We start from the raw sequence: 26,166 nt of genomic DNA on the forward strand, positions 1-26,166 counted from the left end.
AAAGTGTTTGACACAGTCGTTTGCTTTCAACATGGAGTTTGAGCAAAATGGACTATTGTTTTAAAATATTCTATCATGTGTGCTGTAATATCTCATCCTGGACATGATACAAATGCTATGATCAAAAGAGGAGATGCTTTTAAAGTGATCAATAGAGTTGTGAAATTCATTGGCATGATCCTTCTTTTTTTTTTTTTTTTAAGATTTTATTTATTTATTTGACAGACAGAGATCACAAGTAGGCAGAGAGGCAGGCAGAGAGAGGAGGAAGCAGGCTCCCTGCAGCAGAGCAGAAAGCCCGATGCGGGGCTCGATCCCAGGACCCTGGGATCATGACCTGAGCTGAGGGCAGAGGCTTAACCCACTGAGCCACCCAGGCGCCCTGAAATGATCCTTCTTTTGAGGGTCATAATTCGTTTAATTTTTTTCTGCTCCAGCTTAACCTTCGCAGTCTTCAGTTGTTATGTGCATTAGACACAGTATTAGCAGTAGTGGCAGTAAAAATACTCCTGTCACCCTTTACAGGTACCATTTTACTAGCATCGCCTTACCACTGTAGCAGCTTTAAACCCTGTTTCCACCCTGTTCATTCCTTTAAATGCCTTTTCTCTCTGGCTTTCCTTAAAACCTTTTCTTAGTTTTTGGTGTTCTATAGCTTAACCACAAAATGTTTCATTGAAGATTTCTCATCTTGTTTGGTATCTGTGCATTTCCTGTATTTCTGGATTTATCATTTCTGTAATATCCTCAGCTGTTTTCTTCTGAAATGTTGACCCTGTCCTGCTGTACTTCCCAGGATTCTTATTTAAACCTCCCGTCTGTTGTCCGTGTCTCTCAAGCTGGCGTTCCTCCTCTTCTCCTGCCTCCTTGAGTTGCATTCTGGGGAGTGTCTTCACTTCTTGGTGCAGTGTTGTGAAGTCCTTCATTCGGGGCTCATCTACTGCCCCACCATTCTGGTGTGTTTTCTGTTGTGTTTTACGTCTCAGTGATTTTTGGTCCCTGTTTAACTTCCTTCAGTTCCATGTTCACACTTGGCCTGTTGCTTTTGATAGGCTCTTGATCCTTCTTCATTTTTAAACCCCTTTTGTGTTCTTAAACAATTAACATGTAATATTTTCTATTCTGTATCTGATCATTCCAGTGTCTGAAGTCTTCATTTTCCCTCAGTCTTCTGTCTCTCACAGTGGCCTCATTTCTTGCATGCTCTGTGAAGGGATTTTGAGACCAGATTTATTGGAACATAGATGTAATCTCTTTTAATTCTGTTTTTTGGGTTTTTTTTTTGTTGTTGTTTGTTTGTTTGTTTTTTTCCTGGAGGGTTTGTCTTTCCTTTGCCAGGAGGCTGGGAGTGTTCTTAGTTGGGATCACTTTGGTCCCATTTGAGGGTCCTGGTTTATTAAGGAAATCTCAGGTTCAGTTCCCCCAACTTACCATGTGGTGGGAACGGGGTCTGGAGGGCACAGGCCTGTAGAGATCCTGCAGTGAAAATGGCATTTGTTCTCTGGCACCCTGATTTGTTTCTCTTGAACTTGTTGCTTACAGATCAGGTTTTGGCTCACTTGTTTCTGTCACCTCCCTCTTCCTGCTTTTTTTCCTACCGTTTTCTAAGTCCTTTGTTAGTTTTCCGATGTCCTCTAAAGCCCAGAAATGTTTTGTGAATTCCATTTGCCATCACTAATTGCAAGTCTCATCCTGCAGCAGGAAGGCCAGAGCCAGACACTGTAATGCTCTGCCTCCCACAGAGGAGATTTTAATACCCTCTCCTCGTGTTCAGAAATTCTAGATTGGAGATGGAGTTATGGATACATTACCATATACAGAGGATTAGTTGCCTATATAATAGAACAAGTATGCATTATTCTAATCTTCCTAAAACTTCCATTTTGCATAATAAATATGAATGAATAAGGAGCCCACATTACTTTAGTTTATGCAGATGTTCTCTTTCTGTCTCTGGCTTTAGATGTTAGGTTGTAATTTGTATGGTTCATTCTGAAAATTGGGTAACTTCATTCTTTTTTTCTACATGTTGGTGCCATATAAAGTGATGATTTATGGAGATTCAGAGGTAAATATTTATCAACATCTAAATAATTGGGGAAGGCTTCCTTTACAAAAGGTAGAATTATTAAGATCTGTTTAATCACAGAAGGGATATCCTGTAAAGCTAGCCCATAAATAAAAAGTGGATCAGAAGAAAGCAGAGAGAGGAGAGAATTTGGAAGGAGCACGTGTAGGGACACCTACTGCCTATCCCTGTAAGTCAGGGGCAATCCGGAAGGGAAACCTTGTTAAAGGAGGCAGTAGTGTTTAGATGTAATGAGCTACTGGAAACCTCACAGTGTTCTGGTGAAGCAAGTGGTGTGCAATCAAGTCCGGCAGCCCAGTTGAAGTTGTGGCTTCAGGCATCAAGCGAGCAGGCCTTTCTGTCTGCCTTTATCTCCAGTGGGAGCGACTTGTCCTCCTTGAAGTCAGCCTCCAGACATCTTTTCCTGTCCTGTGCATCACTGAGAATTTCTGTGGTTGTTGCTTCATGGAGATGTTTGTCAGTTTTGGGTTTTGTTTGTTTTGTTTTTTACCGAGGTTCACTTGCTAACTTTTCTCTTAAAAAAATATATTTAATCTAGGGGTGCCTGGGTGGCTCAGTGGGTTAAAGCCTCTGCCTTCAGTTCAGCTTGAAGGCATGATCCCAGGGTCCTAGGATTGAGCCCCACATCAGGCTCTCTGCTCAGCAGGGAGCCTGCTTCCCTTCCTCTCTCTCTGCCTGCCTCTCTGTCTATTTGTGATCTCTGTCTGCCAAATAAATAAATAAAATCTTTAAAAAATATATGTATTTAATCTAGGGGCACTTGGGTGGCTAAGTGGGTGGGTTAAAGCCTGTCTCTTCAGCTCAGGTTATGATCTCAGGGTTCTGGGATTGAGTCCTGCATCAGCAGGGAGCCCTCTTCCTCCTCCTCTCTCTCTCTCTCTGCCTCTCTGCCTACTTGTGATTTCTCTCTGTCAAATAAATAAGTAAGTAAATAAATCTTTTAAAAATATATATATAATCTCTTCCAGGAAGAGATTATGCTGAGTGAAATAAGTCAAGCAGAGAGAGTCAATTATCATATGGTTCCACTTATTTGTGGAGCATGACAAATAGCATGGTGGACAAGGGGAGATGGAGAGAAGGGAGTTGAGGGAAACTGGAAGGGGAGGTGAACCATGACAGACTATGGACTCTGAAAAATAATCTGAGGGTTTTGAAGGGGTAGGGGGTGAGAGGTTGGGGGAACTAGGTGGTGGGTATTAGAGAGGGCATGGATTGCATGGAGCACTGGGTGTGGTGCAAAAACAACGAATACTGTTACACTGAAAAAAATATATATATATTTCATCTATCATTACCATGTATTTCAAATGGAAGTGGGGGATGATGGTGTGGGACCCCATGAAGTGAATTTACACTGCCATCTTGACAATATAAGTGTCGTACACAGCTGTCCTGTGTCCCCTTTCCTTCTGAAATGGATTCTCTCTTCCCAGCTCTTATCAATAGAAGACAGGGGTCTTTGTTCTTGTAGATGACTTGTCCAAGATCGCACCGCTTTCAAGGTTTAACCTTTGGTCTGATTGTAGGACCCATTTTCTTTAACTCAGTGCCATGCAACCTACCATGTAGGAGTCTCAATACTCTCCTACTTTTGAAGCTGTACTCCACAGGCCACGTCTACCAGTGCATATCTATTCTTGTCTAGTTCACTTATTTATTGCACACATTTACTGGATGCCAGCTATGTGTTTCAGGCACCTTTCTAGGTGCTGGAGATATGGCAGTGAGCAAGTCAAACACAACCCCCTGCCCTCATTGAGCATGTTCCATTTCCTACTACTGGAAGCATCCACCAGGAACAATGGACTTATGCCAGAAGTCCAGCAATGATATGAGTTCCAGAAATTTAAATTTCTGAATGGTTCTTTGTGGAAGTGATGATTTGGCGGCAGCCCTCGAGGTAGCTACCTGCACAGGCAAAAAAAAAAAAAAAAAAAAAGGAGGGCTGGTGTAGAAATGCCTGATGAATGGGCTTCAAGGTCAAATAACTGAGCCAGGTCTTTAAGGTCTTATTTAGCTCTGAGATTTTTCAAGAACTTTCCATGATACATATGCATATTATAGAAAAAACCCTATTCAAAGCACACTGTAAATTTGGAGGACGATTGTCTTTGCATTATTTTTGTGATTAAATGACAGTTGATGATACAGGCACTGTTGTAAGTCACTTATCCCTGTGCCAGCACTTTGTGGTAAATTCTTTTATCATCCTTATTTTTCAGAGGTAGAGACTGATGCAAACGGAGAAGTTTGGTGGTTCTCCACTGGCCACAGCTTAGCTAGCAAAAAGCAAAAAGCAGAGCCTGCATTGGAGCCAGGCACTGTGGCTCCAGACCCCAACTCTTCACCCTTGGGCTTCTTGCCACACACCTGCTTCCTTGTCACTAAGAACTTGGTGCAGGAGTTTAACGGTACCTTTAACTTCTAGTTTTTCTTTCTCAGAACTGAATCTGCATTGCAGTGCATCTCTGCATAAACATGTGTTTAATTCTGTCACCTTTAATTTTGTTTTTAGGTAAGATCTGAAGAAGTCAATCTGTTTCTTCTATGGCTTCAAGGACTTCAGACAAACTTTGCAGAAGAGCAGGTGCTGATTTTTGCTTGCCTCGTGCCTGGTTTCCCAGCGATCATGTCATCCAGAGGGACCTGCATGGTGGAGACACTCATCAGTCCTAGCCCTGGTGTGGCAGATGGTGAGGAACATTTTAGCCAGCCTTACAGGTTGAAATGACTCTGGAAGTTCTCTTGAGGGATTCCTCAGCTTGTCATGATCCTGAATAGAACCCTTTATTTCATAGATGAGTTTGGAGGAGGAATTATCCCCTGCTCTTGTTCACAGTAATGTCTTACAGACATTAGAATAGAAAGAATTAAAGCCTTTTTTATATGCAATGAGGACGGGAGACATTTACTGAAGTGGTGGAAACAGGAATGGAAGGGAGGACTCAGATGTTGGAAACAGCAGGAAGTGGAGACACATCATGTATCTGGAGTGTTTTCTTGGCTGTGAATGAAATTTAAATCTGCCATCCAAAACTACTGTTTATTGTCCTCAGCATGATTGTTTCATGAGTGGAGATTCATCTGCTCACCCAGCTGTGTATTTTCATGCCACATTCATGGAAAGACAGTAGCTGCTTCCTGGGAAAGTCATGGCAACCATCTGTGTCCCATGAGTTTTTAAGGAACTTGCCAGTTAGGGCCAATGATTGATTAATGCACATCACTTTATTGCCCAAAGACAGGTATTTGATCCTTAGGCTGACCGAAGCAGAATTTGGCAGAGAGAAGAATAGTTTAGAGGGAGAGGTGGCTTCATGGGACTTTGTACCGTATTTCCAACCCCTTGATGCTCGCTGGCCTGGAGTGTAGTGTGAGCAGGTTCCAAAGGAGGGGCAGATGTATTTTAATGAAGGCCATTTTTTAAAAACCCTTTGAACGTTGGTGAAAGAACTCCTTTTTTTCCCCACTCTGGAGCAAAGATAGATCCACAAGAATCACTCCACTCTTGCCGGCCATATCAGGGGAAAGGATCGCTGAGGACCAGACGTGCTTTTTCCTTCAAGTACTATTGAACTGTATGGTTATTCAGGTAAAAGCAAAATCTTGGATAATTCAGGAATGGACTTTCTCTTGATAGGAAAGAGGAAACATTGCTTATTTTCTCCCAGCTCATCCATATTTTGTATGTTTGCTTGTTTGTTTGTTTGTTTGTTTTTTGAGTTGACTCTTTATGATATTTCACTAGAACTTGAATATGTGCTATATCACATCAGCAAAGACCTGGCATACATAATATTTTGTGTGAGAGTGTATGTCAAGGAAACATTTCAGTTCTCCCATCTGCTTTCATATTACCATATTCACACAGAACACTTCACTTCTAACACTGAGGCTGAGGCTGTGGATTTTTCCCTCACCAGGCAACTCTGCAACACCAGCTGGGTGTCCTGTAGTTTCACTCAGCTTTGACACTGTCTGCCTTGATATGGCATCTGATCCCACAGGTTAAGGTCTCAGTCCCGTGAGACTGTTCCATCACGTTCAGGTGCCAGTCACAAGTAGGAGGGGCCCAGGTTACCCACAACTTCTCTACAACTTGGCTACAAATCAGAGGTTCCTTCAGCTCCTCCTCCGGTTCAACTGAGTGGCTCGCAGAACTCTGGGAAACATTTGTTTTCATTTACAATTTATGAAAGGTATGATAAAGGATACAGATGAACAGTCAGATGCAGAGACACAAAGGGCACAGTCTGGGAGGGTCGCAAGCACAGGAATGTATTCCTGTGGAGCTGGGTTTCATCCCCCTCCTGGTACCTGGATATGTTTACTTACCTGGAAGTTTCCTGAAACCCCTGCTTTGAGGATTTTTTAAAAAAAAAGATTTTATTTATTTACCAGAGAGAGAGAAAGGGGGAGAGAGCGAGCACAGGCAGAGGCAGAGGGAGAAGCAGGCTCCCTGCTGAGCAAGGAGCCCGATGTGGGACTCGATCCCAGGACGCTGGGATCATGACCTGAGCCGAAGGCAGCTGCTTAACCAACTGAGCCACCCAGGCGTCCCTGCTATGAGGATTTTTATGGAGGCTTCCTTACATAGATGTGCTCTGCTTTTAGCCCCCTCCCCTCTCTGGGGGAATGTAGGGGTTGGGGTGGGGGTGCCGAAGATTCTAAATTCTAATCATGGTGTGGTCTTCCTGGTGATGTGTCCCCACTGAGGAGCCATCTTGGAGCCCACCCAGAGTTGTGTTATTAGAACAAAATATTAAACTCAAAATGGATGAAAGACCTCAATGTAAGATAGGAATTCTTGCCAGTTTTCTTAAGGTGATTCTTTCTCTCTGCTATCCCTCAAGATTCTGTCCTTGCCTCCCTTCCTGACTGCACTGTCCTATTGGGCAATCTTGCCTAATGGGCAGGTGGAATGGACCAGTAGGGTCAAAATGCACAGCTTCTAGAAGACAAAGGGATACTCCAGTCTGCTCTCAGGACTTTGGAGACTTTGTGTTTTTGGTGCTGGCGAAAGGAAATGAGAGAGGAGAGCAGACAAGAAAGAATGCTAAGTCATTAGAGAGAACTGGTGGGATAAAATACAGGCATGATGAGTAGAATGAGTTTAAAAACATGATACCATTGGGTGATTTTTTTTAATACTCAGTAAGAATATTTTTAACAAAGTGAACCATTTAGTTTTGAAATATTCATTCTTAGCATGTTTTGAGTTTTAAGATAGGATTACATTACATGATTGTCAACATTATTTGTCACCATGACTTTTTTTTTTTTTTAAATTTCGGATAGGAATTTTAATAAGATAGCATTTTATTTCAGTAGACATTTAAGTTAAAATTTAAATGTATATATGTTCTTTCCCACATATTATCCAAAGGCTACAAATTAGAGTGGAAGAATAAGGAGAATCAAGATACTTGTTTTAAAGTTCTTTTTACACTGTTTTAAAAATATTGTCTTCCTCATTTATTTCCATCATTTACCATGTTAGCAAAATCTACAAACTTGTACTTGGTAAGTACTGATTGGGCTGGGTATAGAGGATGTCCACAGGGAAGCTGCCATTCTCCTTCAAAGTGACCTTTGTTTATTTTTAAGCAAAATAGTCACTTTATTCTTATATTTAATGGTAACTTTATTGTAAGAGGTTTAAAGTTTCCTAATAAATGATTTTACCTATTTGTACAAACTATTTATTTGTACCTCAGGAAGACTGTGGCTCCTAAAATAATTCAACATGTGTCATGATTCTTCTTGGTATAATTATATTTAAAATTAAGTTTTAAAATTTTAATTTTTTATTGAAACTGTTTATTGAAGGCAGTGTTTATTTTCTCAGGCAAAGATGGTGAAATAAACATTCTTGTTGAAGCCTTCTCTTAACGGTGTTGAGGTATGGTGACCCCAGACCCCAGACCTTGCCCAGTGGTGAGGCAGACCATCCCAGGCCATGCAACTGCCCAGAGTAGCCCTTCCTTATATCCTGGATCTTTCATCCACTAGGTGCTACTTACAGCTTCTTATGGAGGAGCCAATATTTGGGCAAGTGTGCAACCTAAGGGCAGTAAGCTCCAGAAAGGAAGGAAACATGAGGGAATTTCTAGTTTCACTGCTCAGGGTTTTTTGGATGTTTGTTTGTTTGTTTTCCCCTATGAAAAATGAAGGCTCACAGGACAGAAGTATCCCTTTGATTGGTGCTGGGGTGGGGAAGCAAATTTTCTTCTCCTTATTATTGGAAAGCAGGCAAAATTAGTTAAAGTGAATAATCAGAAACAATTTGGGAGGGAAAGAGATCACAACAGGCATTAATCCATGTGGTGAATGTGGACTACTAATTCAGTTGTCTTTGGGTGTTTACTTACATACACACAAATGTGCATGCTTGGATCAGGGGAAAACAGCAGAAACTTGATGCCTTTTGAAATATGTGGAAGTACTAACCTTTAGAGGTACCGGGCTGTGTATTTGTTAGCTATCTGTATATGGGTATTTTTTTCAGAACTTGTTTCTGATTTGATAAATAGTCTATATTCACTGTGGAAAACATAGTATACTTTAATATATTGAAATTAAAGTTCTTTATTGAGAACTTGTCTGCCTCATGCAAGTGCCTCCAGGTATATAAAAGGTGGGAGGTCGGGGTACCAGGTGGTGGGTATTATAGAGGGCACGGATTGCATGGAGCACTGGGTGTGGTACAAAAACAATGAATACTGTTATGCTGAAAATAAAAAAAAAAGAAAGTCAGTAAGAGAGCTGGACATACAGCAAGTAGTAGCTCAAGTCCAATACCATGTAACTTTTTGTATTGATTATGAAATTTAAAGAAGGAGAAAGGGACTTTTTTTATTATTCTATTTCTTTTCAGTGCTCCAGAATTCATTGTTTATGTACCACACCCAGTGCTTCATGCAATAGGTGCCCTCCATAATACCCATCACCAGGCTCACCCAACCCCCTACCTGCCTCCCTTCTAAAGCCCTCAGTTTGCTTCTCAGAGTCCACAGTCTCTCATGGTTTGTCTCCCCCACCAATTTCCCTCAACTCACTTCTCCCCTCCAATCTCCCAATGTCTTCTGTGTTACTCCTTATGGTCCAGAAGTAAGAAACCATATGGTAATTGACTCTGGTGACTTATTTCACTCAGCATAATCTCTTCCAGTCCAGTTCATGTTGATACAAAAGTTGGGTATTCATTCTTTCTGATGGAGGCATAATAATCCATATTGTATATGGACCACATCTTTATCCATTCATCCATTGAAGGGCAACTTGGTTCTTTCCACACTTCAGTGACTTTGGCCATTGCTGCTATGAACATTGGTGTACAGATGTGCCCTTCTTTTCACTACATCTGTATCTTCTTGGCATATACAGAGTGCAGTTGCAGGGTCATAGGGCAGCTCCATTTTAATTTTTTTGAGGAATTTCCACACTGTTTCCCAATGTGTCTGCACCAAGAAAGGGACTTGTTATTAATTCTGTGGAGCTGGTCAAGTCTGATACTCAAAGATGAATTCTTTCAGACATAAAGTAGTTTATATTGATTCTATTCTTCAGATTCATCTACAAGGAAAAGGCTATATAAAACTAAAGTCCCATGGATTTGATTAGGGTAGTATTGGATGTTAAAGTACCTGAAATGATGAAGAATGTCTGTACATTCTTCTAGATTTGTTTCAGTCCTAAAATATTAAATTAGTTATAATGTATGTGAAAATATCCTTACTATTAGAATTGCTTATCCTTTCTCAAATTTTTTAGTGGCTTAGTACTTAGTACTTCCACCGCTGTATGCCATAGCTGTAATAAGCAAGCAGTAACAGGAGCCACCATCCCACCTTTGTCAGGTCACAAGGCAGAATCAGAAACAAGTCTACCAAAAAATGTCATCCCTAATAATTTCTGGTACTTTAATTTTAAAGTTTTAGTTGATATTCATCCAACCAAATATATAGCTGAGGTATATGTTTGTGAGAAATTGAACTGTTTAGGGTGGTGGCTTACACTCACTCCCCTAATCATGTATTCTGTTTCCTTCCAGACATCCCCCATTTGAGACCAGCGCCAGTGTATGTACATTACTACCACTCAAGACAATGAAAACATTTATAGTATAAAAATTCCACACATGGCAATTCACATTGTTTTTATTAAATGGATTATAAATTTCTTTTTGGAAAAAAAGTATCTAGCTATAATCCAAAGCACTCAAAATCGAGTTGCTGTACTGCCCCAGATCATACAGGTATGTCATTCCTCTTTTTCTTATATTTTACATAGGTAAAAATACACTAACACATACCAAAGTAATTGACTCATAGGGGTTTTGGTTCCTAAAGGATGCTGGTTCTAGGGATTATGTTTATGGGTGGGCTCTCTCTCTGTTGCTGAGGTGTCAGAGGGACTTCTGAGGTAGCACTTGCCATGCTCTGCTGACATTGCCATGACAAGGTGATCTTGGGGGCCAGGGAGATGTTCTGAGAACATGGTGTTGTGTGCAGTCTCCTGGACCCTCTCATTTTCCTTCCTTCACCCATCCCCAGCACCAGGCAGGCCCTTAAGAATCATGTAGGTGGGCTGTGGGAATGACCTATTCGACTGCCAAGTGCGTTTTGGCATCTCAGGGGGAGCAGTGGAAGAGCATCTCAGGATTTTGAGGTGCCATGATGGAATGCCTGGAAGAAAAGGCAGACTCTCTTTTGAAGGCTTTCAGTGAAGACCTCTTTCTGTGTGGGGCCCATGGTATAACTTCCCTCTCTTGTGGTCCTTGGTCATAGAGAAATGGGCTTTCCCAGCAGGTTGAGTTGCTTAGAGACTTTGTGCTGTGTAGGGAAGGACAACTTGGGGAGGTTTGAGAGGGGCTGCTTCATGGCAGGGGCCTGCTTTTATGCACAAAGCATGGTCCCCTTAGAGCAGGTTCGCTGATGCCCCAGAGTTCCCAAAAGTGTGACTAGGCCTGAGCTGCAAGAGTTCACACACCTGAGTGGCAGGTAGCATCTTGGTGGAGGAGCACCAAACTGAGGTCCAGAGCATGTGTCCTCATTGATTAAGAACTGACTACAGAGCTAGAGAAACTTACTGTCAAGAAGTCTGAGGGGGATACAGTTACAGTAAAGAGCAGCAAAATACTTACTGAAGATTTTGAAAGGGAGCTTTGGGGTGCGTGGATGGCTCAGTTGGTTAAATGTCTGCCAGAGATCAAACCCTGTGGTGGGGGGGGTGGGGAGTCCCTGCTAAGTGGGGAGTCTGCTTCTCCCTCTCCTTTTCCCTCTGCCACTCTTCCTGTCTGTGCTCACTTTCTCTCTGTCTCTCTGTGTCAAATAAATTTTATAAATCTTTTAAAACATAAAAATACAAGAAAGATTTGAAACTTAAGTTCACTAGTTGTAACATGTAATAGGAACCCTGTAAACAGTAATAATCACTGCTGAGAACAAAATTGATGTTTTTTTAAGATTTTATTTATTTGGCAGAGAGAGATCCCAAGTAGGCAGAAAGGCAAGCAGAGAGAGAGAGGAGGAAGCAGGCTCCCCACCGAGCAGTGAGCCCAATGCAGGAATCGATCCCAGGACCCTGAGATCATGACCTGAGCTGAGGGCAGTGGCTTAACCCACTGAGCCACCCAGGTGCCCCACAAAATTGATTTTCTAAAGGAATATCCCAGAACACTGAGGAAAATTTCAAAGAGATGGAAATGAGAAATGAAAAAGTAAGATCTGAGGTCAGGTCCAAATCTACCTTGCAAGTACCCTGAGGACAAAAGGAGAAAATAACAGAAGTTATAAAACAGTCATGCCTTCAGTTCATAAAGCCTTCAAGTCCCAGGGAGAATTATCTGAACAGACTCAAACCAAAACAGACATAAACCTATTTGACTTTCAGGGACTAAGAAAAAATTGTCAGAGCTTCAAACAGAAACCACCAGTTCCTTCTAGAAAATGAGACAGAGTATCATTGAATATTGACTTTAAGCTCTATCCCTCAGAGCTGAAAGAACTCTCTTTCTTAGAACTCTTGCTTCCTATCACATATGTAAGCAGATGTCAGATTGATTAACCTTGTAAATTGGTTTAAGTTCTAACTCTACAAACAAAATGATAAAGAATTTGGAGACAATCTAGGGGCATGTAAAAATTTGGGAAGTGGTAGACTACCTTAGGTAGAAATAAGACCCACAGACCATAGAAGAAATGACATGCCACTTTATTTTAAAAATTTGAAAAAGATTTGTATATCAAAAAAGAGTAAAGCTGCATGTGGGCAACAGGCTGTGAAAAGCATCTGTAACATCAGCTGTTCAAGGAGTTCATGTCTCTGACGTGCCTACAAATTGAGAAGAAGACAAACAGTCCGATTGAAAAACAGACCAAATGAGAGGAAGGAGAAGTTCATGGAAAAGGAAACAGAAATGACCCTGGATTTCATAGTGAGCCAGGGAACACCATTAGTTCTGGACCATGTTGAGACACCTTTATTCACTCACCCTGTAGACAAAAACTAAAAATCATCAGGTAGACAAAAATTTGCATGAAATCATATATAAGAAACTCAGCCCCACTCTTTGATAAATTTTACAGTCTATCTTGTGTGATTGTTAAGTCAATTCAAAACAATCTGTTTAGAGACTCTGTTCCCTACTTGGTTACAAATTTTCAGGGAACCATCACTGTATTCATTGAGAATAAGTTCCTCATTCTTGAAAAATACATTTGAGTGATGAAAAATAGCAAGAATAGTGGAATAACCACAAATTCAAGGTTCTAGTTTTCCCCCCGCCCTTAGTTGGAAAGGAAACTTTTCACACATGTGAGTCATCTACTTTTATTATCTGGCTTTCTTAGTTTCCGTAAAGTCTGACGTCCTGAATCAGTTTGGATGGTTGTCTCATCCTAACTCAAACTGTCTTAAAGATTAAAAAAAATAAAAACAAAAACAAAACAACAAAAAAACCCCTTCAATCTCATGAAGAAGCAGCTCATGGCAGGGCTTGCAGAGAATGTGTTTTATTCACACTGTCTCCATGATTTTCTCCATTTTTCCCTACTCTGCCCTTTCCCTCTGGCCAGTTTGTCTTCCACCCCCTGCTGACTGTGTGATGGCTGCCCACAGTGGGGGCACTGCTTTCCTTGTTCACATTCAGAGACAACCCAGATATTTCTGTAAAGCCCTTCCCGTTTGTGTGTGTGGGACATCCTAGGTTACTGTCTCTCGTAGAACAGTAACAAGGCACTGACTGTCGTGCAGCTGGTTGTGTGAATGGCCCAGGAGGAACATGACTGGCTTCCATGACAGAACCCTTCCCTGTAGTGTGGATGGGGCCAGCTTCCTGTGAGTCACCTGGGCTGCAGTGGAGGAGGCACACAGTTGCACTGGGGTTCAGGAAGGGGGAGGGAGGAAGGATGCTGGCAGTCAACTCTCCAGACCCAGTACTACCACACCCTGAAGACAGTCCCACCTAGAAATGGTCCCTGCCATTGTACAGACTCAATATGTCTCAGTGAGTTCTTCTAGTAGTTTTTAGTGCCACTGTTGCAAATGACAAATTCTCAGTGGCCTGAAACAACACAAATTGATTATCTTGCAGTTCTGGAGGTCAGAAGTTCAAAAATCAGTCTCAGTGTGGTAAAATCAGGGTGTTAACAGCCTGTGTTCCTTCTGGAGGCTCTAGAGGAGAATCCACTTTCTTGCCTTGTCCTGCTTCTAAAGCTGCCTGCATTCCCTGACTTGTGGCCCTTCATTGCACCACCTTTTATCCCTCTGTTTCCAACTTCACATTGCCTTCTGATTCTGATCCTCCTGTCTCCTTATGGATTCTCATGATTACATTGGGACCACCGAGGTAATCCAGGATAATCTCTCCCCCCTCACACCTTAATTTAATCATGCTTGCTAAATCCCATTTGCCAGGTAAGGTAAAGTACTCAGAGCTTCTTGGGCTCAGGATATGGTCATCTTTGGGGCAGTCCCTATTCAGCTGATCAGTTGCCTCCTGTACTCCCTTTTATGCCTCACACCTCATCTCACATGTGTCTGCATTGCAAATGAGAAATGCAGCAATTTAAACCATTGAATATTAGATTTTGGAGATAGTTGTGGGAATAAAAGCACATATAATTTTATTTGTGTCCTAAAAGTTTTTGTTTGGAATTTTAAATTTTATCTAATTGTCCCTAGGTAAATTAAATATGATTCAATCAGTTGATCTGAAAAATCTTTTCAAATAGTATACCGCTGTTGTAAAGGCCCTTCAAAACAGTATTTTGAGTGCTGTTTCCAAATGAAGTTTACACTTTCACCCTTATCACTGTATTAAAGGTCATGTTGGGGGTGCCTGGGTGGCTCAGTTGGTTGGACGACTGCCTTCGGCTCAGGTCATGATCCTGGAGTCCCAGGATCGAGTCCCACATCAGGCTCCCAGCTCCATGGGAAGTCTGCTTCTCCCTCTGACCTTCTCCTCACTCATGTTCTCTCTCACTGTCTCTCTTTCAAATAAATAAATAAAAATTCTTTAAAAAAATAAAATAAAATAAAGGTCATGTTGGAGGGTTTTGTGTGTGTGTGTGTGTGCTTTTTTCCAAAGTGAACTTGCTTCTCTGTCTAAAACTAATACCTCTAACAGTATTTTTCACCAGGGAGGAGAGGAATTAGTGTACCTTCTAGACTAAGTTTTCTTTCCACGTGAAGAGTCTGTTAGGACTAATATTCATGGGAGAAGGAAAAGACAGTAGCTCTTACACCCCATATACTATGTTGACAACAGCAGTATAAGCCTGACCAAAGCTGTACATCTTGGTGCATCATTTCAGCTGAAACGTGTTCAGTGAAGTATGATTTATTCCTTAGTAATTCATTTTTGTGTGAGATAAAAGTACATCAACAGAAATTAGGGAAAGCAGAGTGGTAATTTTAAAATTTCATCAGTGACTGTTTTTTTACCAGTTCTATAAGCACATTAATTGATATTAAAACCCATAAAAGTTCATTTGGGAATAAAAAAGAAAGTTTGAGGTGGTATTGACTTTTTTAATGATATTTGTATTTATGTGTATGATTACGCTTAGTTACACTTTGATTGAGTCCGAATGTGCCCTTAACAATAATCCATGGGCTCTGGGTTTCCTGAAATTGTATGTCATGGGGTGAACAGTTAGAAAAAGTGAATCCCACAAATTGACAACCCTATGGGGGTTTATATATTACACAAACACATTTGTTTGTTGACTGCCACTCCAGTACATTCTGTGTCCTAGAGCTCTACCCACGTGGTGCAGGCTGCCCCCATCTGTGCTGGAGAATCATGACGGGGCATTCAGTGGCCTTAGGCATCCCCACAGAGCTGCAGTTGCATCCTCTCATTTCCCACCTAGTTTGTGGCCATCCCCCTTTAGCTTGACCCTGACAGTGGACAGGTCTTAGTATGAGCTGTCTGTGGGAAGAAACAAGATGTTGGGGGGCAGCGGTAGTTGTTGATGGGAAGTTTTAAGTGTCAGGTTGTATCTTGCAATTTTCCGAACCCTGGAAGTGCAGGCCTGGGCCAACCTGGTATGTCTGTTTCACCGACCAAATCTTCCTCATGTGCCCAGGAAGTGAAACCATATTTGCATTTGCCACCAGAATCAACTAATACTAAATAATAGTTGAGAATTCCAGCTTGATTATAGTGAGTGGAAAATAGACCTCTCTCTGGTTAATTCTTACACATGATTTTACTGTTCATCTTCATAAAAGGGATAAGAAATGAGGAAACGTGGATTATCAGTTTGTTTTCACTCTCCTCACTCACTGCAGTTATAATTTTCAAAATACCAAGATGTTTTTCGAAAGTAGTTATTTATTTATTTATTTATTTTGTGGAGGGAGTAGGGACTAAGACTAAGGAAAGCATTGTTCTATCAAGAGAAGTCGTTTTCAATTTATGGTATGATGGGAAATCCATCTCGTATGTCCTATTTGGATAACAGAGCTCACTTTTAATTTTTTTAAACTTCCTTTGATTTTTAAATTGAAGTATAGGTGACCCACAATGTTGCATTAGTTTCAGATATAAAACAACAAGATTTGACAAGTCTGTATGTTATGCTGCGCTCGCCGTACTGTACCACCAACCATATTCCCTATGCTGTGCCTTTCGTCCTGCAACTTATTAATTTTGTAACTGGAAGCCTGTTATCTCCCACTGTATTTCACGCATTTTGCCTGTCCACCCGCTGCCTCCTCTTTGGAAACGATCAATTTGTTCTCTGTAGTTATGGGTCTCTTTCTGTTTTTCTGTGTGTTCAGAGAACTTTTTAAGATAACTTGGTGCCTTTAAACATATTCCTTGATTTACATTATTTTGGATACGTATTTGCCATGTTACCCAATTAGTTATGTAATGACTTCAAAGTTTGGGGGCTTAAAACAACCCTTTTGTCATATTACATATGCTTTGGGGGTCAGAAATTAGGGCAGGATCTCATGGGGCAATTTTTATGCTTAATACGGCATTAACTGAGGTCAGTGGGTGGTGGCCTTCAGCAGGTGGCTGCTTGGTCTAGAGGATCCAGGATGACTTTATGCACATGCCTGTCACTTTGATGGGTACAGTTGGGAGATGAGGCTCAGATGGCCCTCCCCTTCCGTGCAGTCTTCGTAACAAGGTTGTTGGACTTCTTTCCTGTCCACTCAGAGCTCCAATAGCAAATGTTCCAAGAGAGGGGTTCCTTTTGGACTTGGGCCTGAAACTGGCACGTTTCTTTCACTGTTTAACACAGTCACATAGCCCATGTGAATCAAAGGGAATGGGGAGTCATAGGATTTGTGATCATGTTTTAACGTGCTACATATGTTCATATGTGCATTTTTTCCCGTTTCTCTGACCTGTGGGAAAAATGGAAGTTATCGATCAAAGAGTCACAGGTTATCAAGCTGTACGAGAGACTTCAGACTTAATCCAACCTCCATACTTTATAGATTAAAGAATATATATGTAGGTGCACATGTACATCTCCATATCAGTTATTATATATACACTTGTATATCACTAAAAATGGTATCTGTGGATCAGCCAATTCTATTTTCATAGGAATGAAAAGGACTCGTCATTCCCCGGCAAATCTGAAGAAAGAAGCCAGAGCAAGAGTAAGGGAGAAAGAGAGTGAGAGGAGCATCTGATGGGATAGGATTTCTTACAAAAGGACTCCTGAAATGACCAGAGAAAACAGACCAACAGAAAAGGGCAGACTTTGACCAAGCGGTGCTCAACGACGTGAATATCCACATGGAACAGAAGAGGTTTTAACGCTATTCCCTACTGATGTAGCCTACATACTAAAGAGGACATCAGCAGTTTTCTGGAAGATACAATAGAAAACCATTTTGAGGACCTGGGGGCGGTGGCAGAGATGAGTGGAACAGAACACCAAAAACAGGAAGCCCAAGAAAGCTTGGGTGCCACTTCCAGACGGCGACGAGAGAAGAATTAGGCACGAACCAGTCAGCTGCAAAAGACTGGGAGCAGGGACAACAGTCGAAAAGGACGGCTGCCAGGAGCAACTCGACAGTCTCACTTTTATTGGATAGAAAACAATAGCCCATAGAAGGATTGAGGAAGGTCAAATGTTAATCCCACCTTGCTGACAAGCAGGAAGGAGGGTAAAGTTTATAGTGAAACAAGCACTTTGGAAGAACTCTTCTAACTAGCAACGGGCACTTCTGGGAAGAGAAAGGCTCGATGGCGGGTAAGGGAGGCAGGCGGTTTTCATTCCACCCTGAGCTGACCTGGCGTTCCCGGGTGCTCCGCTTTCCTGAAGCAGGCGGCATTCCGCCCTGGGCCGGCCGGGCTTCCAGCCAGCGCAGCTTCTGTGAGGGGGCTGCGTTCCGCCCTGAGCAAGCGAGGTATCCCCCGCTGCCCAGCTTCTGTGAAGGGGCGGTGTTCCGCCCTGAGCGAGCTGGGCATCCCCAGCTACCCAGCTTCAGTCCTATATCATCCTTTTCCCCAAAGACCTGTTGCCAGTATATGTATTTCTAGAGGTCATATGTAAATGTGCTTGGTAATCCTCCAGGGGTTACAGTTGAAGTAACAAATTGTTCCGAGGGCCAGCAGCAGTTGGGAAGTTGGACTCTACTCATTCCAAGGTTCCAAACAAAAAAATCTTGCCCAACAAATGACAAGACTAAAACTATGAAAGGCTCTATGGAGATACCAGATAAGGAACTGTATACAACTCTAAATAGGAGAACTAGGAATCAAGAAGGATAGATAGGTAACTTCAAAACAATGAAAATCCTAGAGCAGAAATATCCCAAGGAGGAAACCATCGGCCAAGAAACATGAAAAGATTCCTGAAATCCTCAGTGATCACAAAAGAGCAAAGGAAAGCACAATGTGTTAGTGTTAACCCAAGGAGGCAGACCCCAAAGAGTGTTGCTTAATCCAATGGATTGAATCGTGAAAAACGGATTTAATTATGGAGTGGGGCACCTGGGTGGCTGCTTTCTGCTGGGGTCCTGATGCCAGTGTCTTGGGCTCCAGACCTTTCTGGGGCTCTGTGCTCAGCAGGAAGCCTGCTTCTCCCTCTCCCACTTCCATGGCTTCTACTCCTTCTCAAATTGGGCTTCCTCTCTTGCTGTCTCTGTCTTTCTGTCCAGTTCATCAATCAATCAACCAATTCCTTCAATTCAAGAAGTAAAAATCAAATGTTGACGCATGGGGCCCTAAAGAACGACAAGAATATGCAGGGTTGTTTGATGATTTTTTAAAGATTTTCTTTCTTCCTTTGACAGACAGAGAGGAGAAGGAGGGAGACAGACAGGCAGAGAGGGAGGGGTAAACAGGCTCCCTGCTAAGGAAAGAGCCAGATGCAGGGCAGGGTGCGCAGGCTGCTGCCTCGCCAAGTCCAGCATGAAGCCCTGCAGCAGCTCCAACAGTCCCAAGGGGATCTCTCTGTAGGTCTTGCCTGCCCCTCCCCCGCCGGGGGCACCTGGGCGCCGCCCTCACCTCCTCCCTGGACCGACCTGTGGCCCCACCCCCACCCCCGCAACGAGCACGCTCAGAGGGCGCTGGAGGCGCTCAAGGAGGCTTGCCCCAAGGCTCCCTGGGCTCAGCTGCTCCCTGCTGCTCCCTGCCACAGCAGCACCGAGGGCGGCGGGGGCGAAGGTGGCATCCGCTGAGGGAGCCCGGCCCTGGCAGGGCGGGCAGCACCGAGGGCACCTCCCGCTCGCCCTGGGTCCTGTCACTTCTCTCCCCACCCCTCCCACTCTCAACCATTGTTCCCTTCTGTGAAGGGTTTTCATACTTGGTTTTAGGGCAAGAGCACAATTGAGTGTGAAGGGGAAAGGGCAGGACCAAAAGAGAGACCCAGTGGACTCTGCCCTGAGCCCAGAGCTTGCCTCAGGGCTCAATCTCAAGAGCCTGAGATCACCCCCTGAGCCAGAACCAAAGAGTTGGGCGCTTCACTGAGGGTGCCGCCCAGGTGCCCCTCAGCTGTTGTGGACCAATTTCTGGAGAGGGGTGCCTGCGTGGCTCTGTTAGTTCAGCGACTGCCTTGGGCTCAGGTCATGACCCGGGTCTTGCAGGATCTCCTCCCGCCTCGGCCTCCCAGCTCCTTGGGGAGTCGGCTTCTCCCACTGACATTCTCCTCTCTCATGCTCTCTCTCACTCATTCTCTCACAAAGAAAGAAAGAAAAGCTTTCCAAAAAATGTCTTTAGCCTTGTTTTATGGGCTTCAATATGGTTGATCTCAATGAGTTTTCTCATCGGATGCAGACAACTTGAGGATAGCCATGTGTTTCTAAAAGGGTCCTTTTGTGTTCTGAAATGTCTTCTTTCTCTGTTCATTTATCAGGTGTCTTTCCATGGTCTCTTCTCAAGACCTAGGAAAAGCAGCCTTTGAGGATTCGTTTGGGTACGGTCTAGTCCTTTTCATCCTTTCTCTTTCCACAAAATCTATACTAGCCTCTGCTTCCTTCTAAGTAGAGTTTATTTTTCACTGCCCTATTGAGGTCTTTTCTTTCAATAGAATTTGAGTCGTTCACTCTGAAGGTCATTGTTGAAATGTTGAATTTGAAGTCTACTACCTCGCTAGGCGTATTTTCTTTTTCCTGTCTATTCCTTCTTCCCTTTCCCTTTAGAACTGCCTTCCTTTCGATGACCTGAGTCCTTTGGAGGCTAATCTCTGCTTTCTTTGATTGGCTGTCACAGGGGCAGTCAGAGATTAGTAGGTATTTCTAACCCTTTTTACAGTTGTTCTCCCCTTCTTTAGGGAAGCTCTAGAGTCAGCTTTCTCCGAGGGATCATTTCATCCCGCTCCTAACTCATGCTCCTTACCGGGTCTCTACTGAATATTGTGACTTAGCCAGAAGAACACTTCCCTCTGGCTGGTAGGAACTCCAATGACCTCTAGCCTTGTAGGAGTCTTGGCAATCATCTGGTTCCGTTGCCTTGACTCTTTGTCAGAACCTGGAGCATTTTCTAAGACACACACTGCTTCCTATGGACCAAGGACTCAAGAGGACTCCAATGTGTATTTTCAAGAGCTTGTTTTCTACTTGAATTCCGTCTCTCTGGAACCGGGCGTTTTCATCACTCCAGCCTTCCTGGATTCCAATCTCTCTTTCCTCATACCAGAGAGACTCCCATCTTTTCATTGGAATCTCCTCCCTACCCTCACCATCCAGAATTCCTCCAGGTGAAAAGCCAAGTGAATCCTGGGGCTCAGTTTATTTTTTCTTTTTTCTTTTCTTTTTTTTTTTTTTTTTTTTGCTTGTTTTTCTTTTCACAGGGTTCACAAATGTGTGTTCATTTTCAATGTTTTAAAGAGTTAGATAAATAGATATATATAGATAGATATAGACATATCTATATCTATATAGATAGATAGATACTTTTTTTCTTTTCAATTCCCCATGGGCTTCTGGTTGGTTAGTTTTCCTCTCACAGGTTTGTATTAGTTTTCTAGGGGTGCTATTACAAGATACCACAAGCCTAGAGGCTGAAACAACAAAGTGGACAGAATTTGAGATGTTCACTCTGAAGGTCATTGCTGAAATATTAAACTTGTAGTCTACTACCTCGCTAGGCATATTTTTTTTCCCCTGTCTATTCCTTCTTCCCTTTCCCTTTTGAACTGCCTTCCTTTTTATAACCTGAGTCCTTTGGAGGCTACTGTCTGCCTTCTTTTATTGGCGGTCACATGGGCAGTGAGAGATTAGTAGGTAATTCTGACCCTTTTTACAACTAACTAACTCAGGCTCCTTACCCGGTCTCTACAGAATATTCTGACTTAGCCAGAGGAACTCTTCCCTCTGGCTGGTTGTTACTCCAATGACCTCTAGCCTTGTAGGAGTTTTGGCAACCATCTGGTTCCGTTGCCTTGACTCTTTGTTAGTACCTGAAGTATTTTCTTAGACACACACTGCTTCCTATGGAGCAAGGACTGAAGAGGACACCAGTGTGTATTTTTCCAAGAGTTTGATTTCTACTTGACTTTTTTTTCTCTTGAACCCATGGCCTTTTCATCACTCCAGCCTTCCTGAATCCCAATCTCTCTTTCCTCACAGCAGGGAGACTTCCATCTTTTCCTTGGAATCTCCTCCCTACGCGCACCATCCAGAACTATTCCAGGTGAAAATTCAAGTGAATCCTGGGGCTCAGTTTTTGTTTGTTTGTTTGTTTGTTTGCTTGCTTTCCTTTTCACACGGTCTTCAAATGTCCGTTCGTTTTCAATGTTTTAAAGAGTAATTTATGTAGATATAGATATAGACATATCTATATATATAGATAGATTTTTTTTCTCTTTTCCAATTCCTCATGGGCTTCTGATTGGTTACTTTTCCTCTAACAGGATTGTATTAGATTTCTATGGTTGCTATTACAAGATACCACAAGCCTAGAGGCTGAAACAACAGAAGTGGACAGTATCACAGTTCTAGAGGCTACAGTGCTCGTAGACCATGCTCCTTTTGGAGGTATTATGGGAGGATCTGTTCCAGGCCCCTTTCCCAGCTTGATGTATTTGGACTTTGGACTTCTTCACATGGCCCTCTCCCTCAGTGCATATCTGTGTATCCACAGTCTCCCTTAGAAGCACACAAGTCCTCCTGAATTAGGGGCCCAGGCTATTCAAATATGATCTCATCCACGCTAGTTACATCTCCAGGGACCCTATTTCCAAATAAGGTCACAAATCCAGGTGCTGGGGTTTAGGACTGGGATAGTATATATGCATACACACACAAACACACACGTGTGTGTGTATGTCTCTCTCTATATATATTTATATTTACATTTATATTTATATGTACATATACTTTTTGATTTTTTTTTTTTTTGCCTAATAAAGCATTTTTATTCAGAATCTCAGTCTTCCTTCCTTTCAATAGAATATGATTCGCGGGGCACCTGGGTGGCTCAGTGGGTGAAAGCCTCTGCCTTTGGCTCAGGTCATGATCCCAGGGTCCTGGGATCGAGCCCCGCATCGGGCTCTCTGCTCAGTGGGGAGCCTGCTTCCTCCTCTCTCTCTCTGCCTGCCTCTCTGCCTACTTGTGATCTCTGTCTGTCAAATAAATAAATAAAATATTTTTTTAAAAAAAGAATATGATTCGCATGCTTTTGGTGCCTCCTGAACAATTTGAACACCTCTACCTCCTCAATTTCCATGAAAGTTATTCTTACCTAAAGTCATCTGCCATTTATTTTTAAAAACATTTGGCATCTTTTTGCAGTTTACAGTGTTTTTGGTTTGAGTATATGTTGATAGGCTGATGGAGGTGACTTTCGTCCTACTCTTTCCTTCCGAATTTGTTCCTTTTTGGTTAAAGTAAATTTTCTACTCTTTAAAAACAAGGACCTAGAAAAGCGAAATGGTTCTTTTCTGTGAGTCTGCATTCCATTTTCTCATTTTGCATGTGCTTTATGTGACCACAGTATTGGGGGCTGACAGCATTTATCAGCATTTAAAAGAAAAAAATGAAATTAAATTTAAATTAATTTAAATTAAATATATTTAAATTTAAAATTTAAAAAACAAATTAAAATTTAAAATTAAAAATGTAAATTAAATTCATTGGAATGGGACGTGAAACATGAGAGACTAAGGACTCTGAAAATCAATCTGAGGGATTTGTAGGGGTGGGGTGGGAGGTTGGGGGAACCAGGTGGTGGGTATTAGAGAGGGCACATATTGCATGGAGCACTGGGTGAGGTGTACAAACAAGGAATACTGTTATGCTGAAAATAAAAATTTAAAAAAAAACAGAAAAATTGAAAAAAACTTAAATACTTTTAAAGAAAAAACAATGTATTTTAAAAAAGGGATCTATGACTTTCTTCTTTTTTCTTGTTACTGTCAATGACATGAAGACAAAGTCAGCCAAACCTAGCCCTGTCAGCTATTAGCATGATCACTTATTTCAATGTGGAGTTAATTTAAAATGAACACTCTGGGAGAAATAAACTATATAAATCAAATATATAAGCATTATTCTAAAGTTTTGGACTTTGCTTCAAGAGAGTTGGCATATCTTTAGTTTCACTGTGAGAGCAATAACCAGTCACTGGGGTATCTAGTAGGATGTGTAAACTGGAAGCAAACTGAAATGAATGCTAATATATATATCCATATACATGTATGCATTGTTTATACGGTATAATCATATATTAAATCCCATGGCTTTGGAAGAAAGTTCTGAACATCTCTAATATAAAATGATAGAGAATATTGCAAAATAGAATATGTAGACTTTCAAATTGGAATTCAAAGTTTTGTGACAATTGTCAATATTTGCCAAACTTTTCAGTAGGTTCTTTGATGCCTGATTCTTTATTTGGGTATCAGAAAATCTTTTTCCCATATGGAAGCTTTACACATATTCCTAAGCCATATGGAATAGACACTTTGACTTATATGCAAAAGATTTGTGGTCTTTGCAGAGTCATTACAATTTCTCTTGTGGTACAGATGAAGCCATAAATAAATATATTTATATTTATTTATAAATAAGTATATTTATATATATACTTTATACTTTATTTATACTTATAAATAAGTATATTTATAAATATACACATATTACATAAATTGTCTCATATGTTTTTGAGTATCTTACTTGCTCTTACTCATCAGAGGTAAATCACTGCATAGGCCCATACTTAAAGGAAGTGTGCACAGTGGGTTTCATCAAATATAATATTTTTCTTCTCTTTGTACCCTCATCCAATTCCAGTAAGTACTTTACTTACACTAAATCCCGTCAACTTAACCTGTACTGGTTATTCTTGTAAAAAAGAAATGTTAAAGGGTCTCGAAAACATGGTATTTTTTCCTTCTAAAATTTTGTCTCTTTTTTAATGTAAGCTAAAAAGAAAAGATAACCATTCTGTTAGAAACTTAGCCCACTGCATCTTCAGGTCTTCCTCTGTTATAACATATATTTTTAGTATGTCCTTCATACTAAATCTCTAATAGTATTCATTTCACAGGCTTTTGTGCTCAGAAAGGAAAATAAAGGAGACCTTGAGATTATAATAGCATTGACTAGTATTAAATGTGAGAATTTGATACCCAAAAAGGATAGCATTTGTTCAAGTTTAGTTTGGTTTTAAAAATTAATATTTATTTATTTGAGTAATAAATTCATAAACGTAATTCATTCTTATATTTTTAAGCTCAACAGGCAAAATTTATTACTCCCTTTATAACTCAAAAAATATTAACAATCACTTCTCAGGAGACTGAGATTACTTTATAAACACATTAAAAAGTTAGCTTAGGTAACCTGAGTGGCTCAGTCAGTTAAGCATCTGACTCTGGTTTTGGCTCAGGTGGTGAGCTCAGGGCTGTGAGAAAGCCCCAAGGTGGGCACTTCACCCAGCATGTCTGCCTGTACCTCTCCCTTTGCCTCTGCCCCTCCCCCTTGCTCTCAGAAACATGCACGCACACACACCGTCTCTTTCCCTCTCAAATAAATATATAAAATCTTTTTAAAATTTTTTAAATGTTAGTTTAGATTTCTTTAAATATTTTTAATTGCATCTATATCTATTTGGATAATTAATTGTCCAATTTACAGACATATTTAAAATCTTTCATATATTTAACTCTTCTATACATAATAAATTAAACTTATAGACATGATGGACATCAAGTTCTCTTAAATATTCCAATATTATGCATAATCTTTTGACCTTTGACTTTAAAACCACAAGACTAAAATGATTATGCAGGCTACACATTTTTAATTAGAATCCTTATCTAATGTTATTTTTAATGAGTGATGGTTGACATGAAAACTAATAACCAATAACCTTCCAGATTCATGGTAAGAATGTGCTTTGAAGATAGGTCGGGCCATGTGATTTGTTTTGGCCAATAAAATAAGAGCAGAAGCAACATGTGTTGCTTTGATGCTAGAAAACTTCAAGAGGCAGTGCTATATTGTCTTCCCCCAGAAACATTGATCAGCATTGCTCCAGATCGTGGTGACTCTGTCAGTGTCAGTCCCTGGTATTTTCCTGTCCTTCCTTTTGTAACAACATGGGTGGAAACTGAGGGCATCATGCCAAGTGAAATTAGTCAGAAAAGAAAAATATCATGTGTTCTCTCTTATATTTGGAATCTGAAAAAGGCTTTCTACTTAGAGAGTAGAATGGTGGTTGCAAAGAGTTAGGTGCTGAGGAATATGGAGAGATGTTGGTCAAAGGGTACAAACTTTCAGGTAAAAGATGAATAAGTTCTGAGGATATAGCCACCCAGGCATCCCTAGAATGATTACTGTTTTAAAGACTGATAATACCAAGTGAAAATGTGGATCTACAAGAAATCTCAAACATTATTGATGGGAATATAAAATAATGTCATTGCTTTTGAAAAAAAAATTTATACTTTAAGTTACATGTAACACCTACACATGACCAAGTATTTCCAAAAAAAAATAAAAAATAAAACTATATTTCCACCCAACATCTTCTATTTGAATTTTTAAAGAACTTTATTCAGAATAGCCCAAACTAAAAACAACCCAAGTGTTCATTAAATAGTTAATGGATTAACACATTGTGGCATATTCACACAACAAAATACTAC

At 41.1% G+C, this 26,166-nt stretch overlaps 1 protein-coding gene across 1 annotated transcript in view; it reads left to right on the forward strand.

Moving 5' to 3' along the window:
* Positions 1-10,173, forward strand: part of LOC131810212 (piggyBac transposable element-derived protein 5-like) — a 35,180-nt gene extending 25,007 nt beyond the window's left edge. Inside the window, exons 4-6 of the mRNA XM_059137880.1 lie at positions 4,315-4,503; positions 4,608-4,785; positions 10,146-10,173. The gene's annotated coding sequence lies outside the window, so the exon portion shown is untranslated. The remainder of the gene's footprint in view (positions 1-4,314; positions 4,504-4,607; positions 4,786-10,145) is intronic.
* Positions 10,174-26,166: the final 15,993 nt, after the last annotated feature.

Source organism: Mustela lutreola, chromosome 10 (genome assembly GCF_030435805.1).
Source record: "Mustela lutreola isolate mMusLut2 chromosome 10, mMusLut2.pri, whole genome shotgun sequence".
In the NCBI taxonomy this organism is placed as follows: domain Eukaryota; kingdom Metazoa; phylum Chordata; class Mammalia; order Carnivora; family Mustelidae; genus Mustela; species Mustela lutreola.